Here is a 10,179-nt window from a genome sequence, read left to right as displayed (position 1 = left end):
ACTTGTTTGGGCAGAGGTCTTCATATTGTACTAATTTCAAGAAAGTCTATTTCTTAAAAAAAAAAAAAAGTCTGCTTCTGACTATTGGCCAAGTAGATGTAGAAGAATAATCTGGTGGAAAGACTCAGGGCTTTCTGCAGGAAGAACACTCTTCAGAAGCCACAAAAGCATCCTCCCACATTGACTGTGACTTCTGGTCCACAGCCAAGTCTCAGGAGCAATGACACTAAGCTTTTCTGTCTCCAGTGTGCACCAACCATGTCCTTGCGGTTAGCAGATGCATTGGTTTTGCAACAAAAGGCTAAACAAGCCTGAAAGGAAACCATGAGTCTGACCTTGGAAGATTTCATGTTCTCAAGCTCACTGAGTCATCAGTGAATTTATGAGCCAGGTGAGGAATTTCCAGAGACCAGATGTCATGTAATATTTCCCCAAAACATGACTTTGGAAGAAAGGGAGAAGAAAAGGGGTTGAATACCACCAGTCTTCAGATCTGGGAACATTCTCTCAAACTCCCACCATGCCTAAGATCTGTTGGCTAGAAAGTTCGGGACTGAAGTCCAGGCCCCAGTGTACTTCATGGTGCTGTTTTACAGGTGAGTTAAAATAGATTGGCTTAAAAAGGGGAAATGTCTCTTACAGAAATGATATCATTCCTTTTAAAAATTCCTCTCTTCATGATTTTTTAATGACTTCATGTTTTGGCCTAGATCAGCGCTTTCCAAAAGAACTCTGCACAGTGATGAAAATGTTCTATATTTGCACTATCCAGTGTGTCAACTACCAGTCACATGTGCAGATGGAACACTTGAATTGTGGCCTCTGTGACTCTGGAACTGAATGTCTAGTTGTAAAATAAACTTGTAGCTGGTGACTCCCATACTGGACAGAGTGCGTCAAACATGTAAGTGAATGTCTCTTTGTTAATATCAACCATAAGACCTGGTATCAAAATTCAGCAGAGAAGTAGGACTTTTATTTAATGTTGGGGGAAAAGTAAAGTCTCTGGATGGGGAATCTGGCTCTTCTCTGCGCACAGCTTGGTTTCCCATCACTTTAGAATGTAGTTCATCAGCTTAAGGGTCAGGAAATCCTAGCTAAGTTAAGGATCTAAATTCACTCAACCTCACTTTAGCCTGGGCAGGCAGGCTGATGTACTAGACACTCGTTACGAGAGCCAAGAGGAAGTATGCGTTCAACAAATCCCTAGGCCCTACAGGAAAAGGCTGAACCAGGAGGAAACTAAGTATCCACCTTTGAATTAAAGAGATATTCACAAAATAAACTATCTGTAGGCACGGATTACAGTCTGATGCCCGGGAACTTAATGCACTTCCTGTCTACTGTTTTGATGTGTCTTATCAGAGAAGCATGTCACATTGCTAGCTTTGTATTTGGGAGATCCATGACATTTGTGAATGAGAAGCTGACTTTTCCACACATATTACAAAGAACTCTCTGACTAGAGGTGATAACAGTTCCCAACGTTTATCTCTGCATTGACTCGACTCTACAGGGAGGAACCCTGTAATTCAGAATTTAAGCTACTTGTCCAAATCACACGTGTTGTCCAAATTGAATATGATGTGTTAGAATGTTCGGCCACATGGATCTGGGCACGCAGAAGTGCTTTGTGGTGGGCACAGTGGGATGGCGTAACCCCCACTGCCTTCACATGAGAGACCTTTAAGTCCCAGCTCCATGATTACGTGATGTGGGCAGTCTTCATTCAACTACCTTCTACTCACCCTTAGCTCTTTCTTGGATACTGAAAATAATATTAAAATCCAAACAATAGCAGCTAGCATGAGTGCATTAAGTAATGTGGTTTTACTTACTAATTTTCACTCAGTGTCCAGAACTATCCTATATCATCCCCACCTTCTCCCCCTAAAGCATTATCATCCCCTTTTTAAGGATGAAGATGGTTAAGACTGCACAGAGTATAACAACTTGACCCAGATTCAGATTAGTGCAGCCCTTCAACCTATCTATGAGGAGAGAGGTTTCTTTGGTTTTAACTACCCAGAGAGATCATTGCTGTTCACCAAATGCATCAGAACCGAGTCCTCCTGGGGTCTTGTCTACACAGCAGCATCAGGACCACACCTGCCTCTGGGATGTTTTCACAGACCCTTTCCTGGAGAGAACCACAGCTGCCTGACACTTGAGTATTCCAGCTTACTTCCAACAAGAGACGTTTGCCTTTGTTTCTTTTGAGATCCCCACATTAGCCAAGGCTTCTTTTCCATTTCTTCTTGGTTGCTTGGTTTTGTTTATGGAATTATTTTTTACAGAGACTGAAATTTTTTGTTTATATTTATGTAAGTAATCTCTACACCCAATGTGGGGCTCAAAGTCATGACCTTAAGGTCAAGAGTCACATGCACTTCTGACTAAATCCCAGTACTGAGAGCTCCTAAATGGAGAATAAGGAGATTATACCAGGACCTTTAGCACTGCCTCTGAATGTTTGAGAAGAAATATGGTAGACTCTGGTTTCAATGGGGCTGATTTCACATACCAGTTCTGATAGGAAGTAACTGTGTGACTGGAGGCAGGTCATAGCATCTCTGCGACTCTTCCCTTGGCTGTTTACTGGAACTGATGTGTACTGTATGGATTACAGAAAACTATCAGAGCACTTAGAAGATTGCTTTGCCCAGAGTAAGTTCATATTACTTTATCAACTCTGGAAATGTATATAATGGATTCTAGATTTTTTAAGAATAGTCCAAATAACAAATATTTGCCTCATTATTAAATTTTGTGTCCCTAATTTTGATTCAGAATGTGTGGGTTACTTCCTAAATTAAAAAAAAATCAGTAAATATTAGCCACTTCATTCTTGAGGGTTTAATTCCCATAACCCCACCCCAGCCAGTGTTTCTCTCTAAGCTCAGAAATCACAACTGCTAATGATTAGTTTCTCAATAGGCTCTATTCTTTGGCTATCATGGAGTTGGCTTTCTAGAGTGTCTCTGTGTATGCATTCACAAATGTCTTCAATAGAAATAACACAAATACAGCCTTCAGAGTCAGACCTCTGACAATGAACAGCATCTTCCTGTCATCTGTTAATTATAAAACAAAAACACAGGCTATCATATTGCTAGAGGTTCCCTGATGTTATGTGGTCCAACACTTCAATTTATAGAGGGGAAAATGAAGCTAGATAGGGCATATTCTTAACCAAGAAGGTAAAATGTTGGGTTAGCAAGAACTAGACCTGGAATCCAGTTCTTCAAGTCTTGAATATCAAAATGCCAGCCCCATACCCCCAAAGGCTCCTCATATCTTCTAATATGTACCTATGCCTAGATCTGGTAAGGGTGTTTCTGTTCCCGGGCTCTGATCACCCTGGATCCACAGCTCTGAGGAGAGATCTTTTTTTTTTTTTTCCTTTTAATTTAAAATTGATTCACCAACTTATAGTACATAATTAGTTTTTGATACAGCGTTCATTCATTAGTTGCATATAACACCCAGTGCTCATCACATCGTGCTTCCCCCTTGCTACCCATAACTCTGAATTTGGTTTCAGGGTTCATGGGCCAAATCCCAGGAACAAATATCTGCACAGATGGTCCCATGAAGATAGTTACACAAGTTCCTACAGAGAAGTCCTGATTCTGCCACTAGTACTGCCACCGGCTTTAGCAGCTGGAGCTTTCCCAAGTGCAACCAGGAGGAACACCATATATTCTGAGACAACACGGCATTCACCAGACCACTGGGTGTGAGCCTGTCCTTAAACCACATGGTGAGGCCATAAGATTGGTTGGCATTTCTGTTTCATTCATGGCAACATCTGCCTGTGGTTGGTTCATCCTGCCTACAAGTTTTCTTTAACCTCAGCTGCTACATACGGTGATTCACAAAAGCTTTTGTCTCTTCCTCCTGAATATTCCACATTATCTATTTCCTTTCTTGTGCTCTGGAAACCACCAAACTGTTCAGGCCACCACTGTCTCCAACCTGGGCTACCTTAGATTATGTCCCTAAATTGTTATAAAGTTCTCATCCTTGAGTGCCTCACCACCACAGCACTCATCATACTTGCTTAATCAGAGGCCCCTGTCCTCACTATGCTGTGATATCAGAGAGTATAGGGCTTCTATTGGACCCCAGGCACCAGTCACCAGACTTGAAACAGTATGTCTTTCAGGGCAAGGATTGCACATTGTCACCATTGTGCCTGTCGTCCTGCCCCACCTCAGAGCCTAGCACAGAGTCTGAGTACTGGTACATGCTCTTCTGAATGAAATGAATGAAACGTTACCTCTTGTTGTTTTAACCATTGGAATATGGCATCCTATTCACAGATGTCCAGGATTATGTGTGTGATCCAGATCCACAACAAACAAATCTCTATCCAAAGCAACTGCATTTGGCACCACTTGTTTTCAACAAGTAGAACCTGGATGGAGGATATACAGCTAATCCTCAGAGTCAGCGGGGGGTGCTGACTTGCATCCCTGGGAAGGGAAGGGGACACCGAGACAACACCGATACTGAAAAGAAGAAAACTAGAAATAAGACTTAAAATCTGAACTCAATCAGATCCACGCAGGTGGAGAGGTATGAAATGCCTCTCTTTCTTCTCAAGAGGCGTGTGATGGAAGAAATTTGTCATCAGACTGGAGCTCTCCAGAGCCCTTCGTGTGAAGACATGGTCCCAAAAACTGACTTGAGGTTTAACTGAATCTAGAAACTGTTCAAGCACCACGGCATGGGACATTCATCAGGGGTGCGTAAATGGGCTTTAATTGATCATAAGACAGAACATTGGATTTGTTCTCTGGAAGATGTACTCTTAACAGATGAGGATACAGTGTGTGTATGTGTGTGCGTGTGGGTGTTTCTTTTCTTTCCTCCTTCATGTTCCTACCAGTCAAACTTTGTCAGCAAGAACTCTCCCAGTCAAGAGATACAGCCCAGCCTCACACTACCTATAGAGGGGTGCATGGTGTCTCCTCTTTCTGGGATTGGTTTAAATGAACTGCTATGTTCCAGGGATAGCTGTTTGAAAAAAAAAAAAAAACCTGACAGTTAAGGTTAGCTCCCAACAGCTATCTTTGCTGAGTGAGATAACATCAGAACGTGGTAGAGGTGCTGAGAGAAAGTATGAGAATCAGCTTACAACAGAGGCCAAAAGTGAAACCTCCCTTCAGAAGCAGGGATATCTGGTTGAGTACCTACTATGTTCAGACACCATAAACTGATTGAATCCTGTTAGCAATCCTACTGTGATTTTTTTTTTAAGATTTTATTTATTTATTTGACAGAGGGAGATCACAAGTAGGCAGAGAGGCAGGCAGAGAGTGAGAAGGTGAAGCAGGCGCCCCGCTGAACAGAGAGCCCGATGCTGGGCTCCATCCCAGGACCCTGGGATCATGACTGGAGCAGAAGGCAGAGACTAACCCACTGAGCCCCCCAGGCGCCCCCCTGCTGTGATTTTTTTACAGACTGATGATTGGAGGATCAGAGAAAGCAAGTGACTGGCCTCAGGTCAAACATGCAGTACTCATGTTGGGGCCAGATTCGTCTATCTCGGAACCTCTCTGTTTCACTTCACCAACATACTAGGTGCTCACTGACCCTGGCTGACCTCACTCTTCTATGACACGCTGACTTCAAGGAAATTGCTGAGAAGTCTCTGATGAGCTGAGACCCCGTGCATGATAGGGCACCTGGGCCAAGCTTAACCCCCTGCTGGGAGGAAACTTTCCTTCCCAAGAAATAACTGTAAGTGAGCGTGACCGACTTGCAACAGAACTATAAACAAAGGCTCAAACATACGCATTAAATCACTTGCCTGGAGTCGTACAATCAGGATTGAACTCAAATGTAGCTGAGAAAAAAAATGCATGCTCTTTCCACCACTCTTCATTGCTTTACTTTAAGAGACATAGAAAAATGTTCTGCTGAGCTTATATATTTTATATCCATAGGCCTGTGTGTGTGCGTGTGCGTGTGCATGTGTGTCTATGAATGTGTGTCCATGTGTCTGCGTAACTGTGCATATGACTGTGTGTGTGTTTTCCATCCTACTATTTTTCTCTCTCAAGCTAAGGATTCATAACTCAGGTGGTTTGGGATCTAATACTGTGAAGATATTGTGGACACTATATATTCAGTTTCTTCTCTCCATTGATGGCCGCCACAGCCAAGGGAGCCCTTAATGAGGCCCTCCACAAACCCTTGGAGTTCCCTGATCTCACCCGCCATTCATCGCTGTGGTTTGAGACCACAGTATGAGGAGAGAAATTAGTTCATATCTCAAAGACGGTAACTCTTTTGAATAAAGAATGCAAATTGTAACAGTGAGTATGGCCTTACTGTGATGACATTTCCTTCCATCGTGTAGGTTTTGATGACACCGCCGACAGGTGCCTGCAGGTACTGTCAGGGACGACCTGCAAACCATTTCAAGACCAAGATCTCTCAGGGAAAGTTTCAACTTGACTTTCTCTCCCATCTCCTCTATTCTTCCATCGTGCTCCTTACGCCCTCCTTCCCTGCCCCAATCCTAGCAAAAATCTTCCCTGCCAGTGATACCAGAATCCTCTTCTTTAAGGATTTGTGATCAGACATGCTCACTATGTAAATATGTTCAGTGGTTTCTAAGGGATCCTACATGAATTTCATGTGCCATGGACTTGAGACTATTAATGAACTGGTTGGTGCCTTGCTCTGTTCTAACCTCCTCACTGCCCTGTCCTTGCTCTGCAGACTGGTAAGGTGTAACCTCAACTCTTTGTCATTTACTGAGGACATTTCTCAAGGTGATCACCTTTCCCCTGTGATACGTCTTGAATCATGAAGGCTTATCTTCAGTGTAGGCTGGACATCACCTTCTTATCTTTGAACTCTTCACAGTACATAGTTAGATGACCATTTGCAAGGCACTTATCATTTTCATGCTATTAAAAGTATTTATTTACAGTCTTGCTTCTTTGTAAATTGCTTTTTATTTGGTTTATATAAACTGTCTGTACTTTCATCAGGCCAAGTGTAGGGACTTATGTAGAATAAAGGCTATATAAATTTTGTACAAAAATATTTTTAAGCTTTTCAAATGATTGCATATTCTGTTCTTAGCTTAATACCAAAGAATTGGTATTTCAAATAATCCAATGAACATTTACCTATTTTCTGGTGATTCATCTATGGCATATACCTTTTTACACAGAAAATTTATATTTTATATTTATTGAAAAAGTTCCTTTAGACATGGGAGATATTGTTTTTAATCTTATACCACTTATGCAAACATGAAAAATGAAATATAAGTAAAGTTAATTGGTTAAGGATTACTAAAATTCCTTCCTACTCAGAATCACTTGTCTGAAACAATTTTCAACTACTTACCGATGTCTGTTTTTTTGTTTTTTGTTTTTTTTTCCTCACACAATATCATCCTCTGTGTCAACAAGAACTTTCCACTTTTGTTTCAAGGCTTATATCCAAGCCACTTACATCAATTCTACAACTTCTAATCCTGGCAGATATTTGATGTTACCAAAAAGTGTCAGAAAAAACTTTTCAGACAACAACTAGGATCTATGTTCATTTCTTCAACAGTCTTTAAATGGTTTTTGGCTGAAATATCAAAAAGTTCCATTGTCTCGTCATGCTACCAGAATATTAGCCAACTTTTGCCAGAGTGGCTATAACAATATAGGTCTGGGCAACTACAATTGTAATGTTTCTAAATTTTATTGGTGTCCAGACGGATGGACGGATATAGATCCAAAAGCTCATCCCAGAATTAATAGGAAACAGACATTGCAAAACATTGTTTCAAAGTCTAGTCATTAGGTGCCTTCCAGTAAAACAAAACAATAGTTTGAATTCATATTTTGCTTTTAAAGAATTGATGAGGAGGAAGACTAGAGAGACCATGGCTACATTAAAGTTATGGCACAATGTGATAAGGGTCCAAAGACACTGATGGAGAATTGGTTTGTCTTTAGTTGTTATTTATAAGGTCAGAGCTAAACCAGACGACAAGCTGCAAGAGAGAGATCCAAAGGGTCAGGAAAGCCTCTGAGATCACTGGGGAGTATCAGACATTGTCCAGTGATTTCAAGAAAAGTACCAAAAGTGGCCCCTTAATAGGTGTTTAACCAAATCTACACAGCATCTTAAAATATATTTCATTTTTTTTTTTTTTACCAAAAATGTCCTAGGTTGCTTCTAAGTAAGCTGAAAATATTTTCAAACACACACACACAAAGGTCACACTTTAATGACTCGATATTTCTTTGTCTTCCAGAATCTGTAAATATCATATCCCCTCATACTTGATATTGAAATTGAAAGTGATTATGAATTTGATTTAACACTTTGGAGAAGCAAGTTGTTTGTTAAAAAATATTTTCACCATTCAAGATATTTTTTTTCTTTAAAGAACGTTAACACATGCAAAACACGGATTACCTCAGATAGGAAATCTTAGCACTATTCTCTTTGTCCCATTAACCTCCTTTATGTAACAGTATTTCGTCAAAAAAGGATGTCCCAAAACAAGGAATCCTCATTTGTGACTTGGTAATTTTCTGATAAGATGCATATCTCTAACTATTTGAGGGTGCTTGTTTGTAATTGTGTGGCATACACACACACACACACACACACACACACACACATATTTAAATGCTTTATTTATTGATTTGAGAGAGAGAGAGAAAGAGCGAGGGTAGGGGCAGAGGGAAAGAAGAATCTCAAGCCCGCTCCATGCCCCGCACTGAGCTAGATGCAGGGCTCCATCTCACTACTCTGAGATCATGACTTGAGCCGAAATCAAGTTGGTTGCTCAACCAACTAAGCCACCCGGGCCCCCCGTGAACTACTTTTTTTTTTTTTTTAAGATTTTATTTATTTATTTGACAGAAAGAAATCACAAGTAGATGGAGAGGCAGGCAGAGAGAGAGAGAGGGAAGCAGGCTCCCCACTCAGCAGAGAGCCCGATGCGGGACTCGATCCCAGGACCCTGAGATCATGACCTGAGCCGAAGGCAGCGGCCTAACCCACTGAGCCACCCAGGCGCCCCCCCGTGAACTACTTTTTAAATAGTCTGTAACTCCACTATAACTTTTTAATTTACCACATTCTCATTATTTTTTATTTCTCAGGGAATTTCAGAATTATATCTGAATTTTAAATGATTAAGATGGCTAGTCCTTCCTAGAAATCTTCCAGAGATCTCCATCACGTTGGTCAAGTGCTATGAGAGGCAAGGACACTGGAAGTCAGACAAAGGACTAGTTTTCAAGAATTGTATATTTTAAACAGAGCTCTATGGAAGCACCCCATGTTTCCCAGCTAGCAGGCTACCCAAATCTCTCTCTGAAACCCCTCCAACCTGGACAATATGCTTTTCAGTAGAACAACTCTTGCATGAAGCTATCAGATGGCTCAGCCCCTCAGAGCTACACAGAAATTTGTCTCTTCTCACAGCTGAGCCCCAAAAAGTGAAGACACCACCCAAAACTCACATGTTAGCATAACAAATACTAAAACTTCCTCAATTATACTCAATTAGAGAACACTGGAGAGGAGATTGAATCGATATGCTGGACAAAATATACATACCACTAGCCCTTTTGTCTCAGACCCCTAAGAAGGACAGAAAAATAAATAAATAAATAAATAAATACAATCATAGCTCTACTAGAAATCAAAGAAGAGTGTCATGAACTAAAGAAAGGTCCTTGACATACAGATATAAATATCTACGGTCAGATCTATGAAAAAGATAGATGAAGAAATAAGAATAAACTAATATCTTAGGAAAATAAGTAAAAGACACCAAACTCAAGGTAAAGTCACACCCCAAAAATGAAAATTCATGTAGAAATAAAAGAGAATTATAAAAAATAATAGTTTCAAATAAACAGGAGAAAAAAATTAGTCTCTTAAGAAAAAGATTCATTTGGGGTGCCTGGCTAGCTCCGTTGAAGAGCACACAACTCCCAATCTTGGGGGGTCAGAATTTCAAGACCCACATCAGATGTGGAGATCGCTTAAATATATACAACTTAAAAAAAAAATTCATTTGTGAACATGGACATTAAAAGCATGATCCTGAAACAAAAATTGTTAGGTCTTCATAGCAGACTGCAGACTCCTTAGAGGAAAATTAGCACCCTGGGGATTTGAACCATGAAGTTT

General features: G+C 40.7%; 1 long non-coding RNA gene across 1 annotated transcript; it reads left to right on the top strand.

Annotated features, from left to right (window-relative positions):
* Positions 1–337: 337 nt before the first annotated feature.
* Positions 338–7,006, top strand: LOC131807360 (uncharacterized). Its single transcript, XR_009344417.1, has 3 exons — positions 338–596; positions 711–904; positions 4,326–7,006. It is a non-coding gene; the product is annotated as an uncharacterized LOC131807360 (long non-coding RNA).
* The last annotated feature ends 3,173 nt before the right edge of the window (positions 7,007–10,179 follow it).

The sequence above is a fragment of the Mustela lutreola genome, chromosome 9 (genome assembly GCF_030435805.1).
Source record: "Mustela lutreola isolate mMusLut2 chromosome 9, mMusLut2.pri, whole genome shotgun sequence".
In the NCBI taxonomy this organism is placed as follows: domain Eukaryota; kingdom Metazoa; phylum Chordata; class Mammalia; order Carnivora; family Mustelidae; genus Mustela; species Mustela lutreola.
The sequence above is the reverse complement of the archived record's forward strand: the minus strand, read 5'-3'. Positions and strand labels throughout refer to the sequence as shown.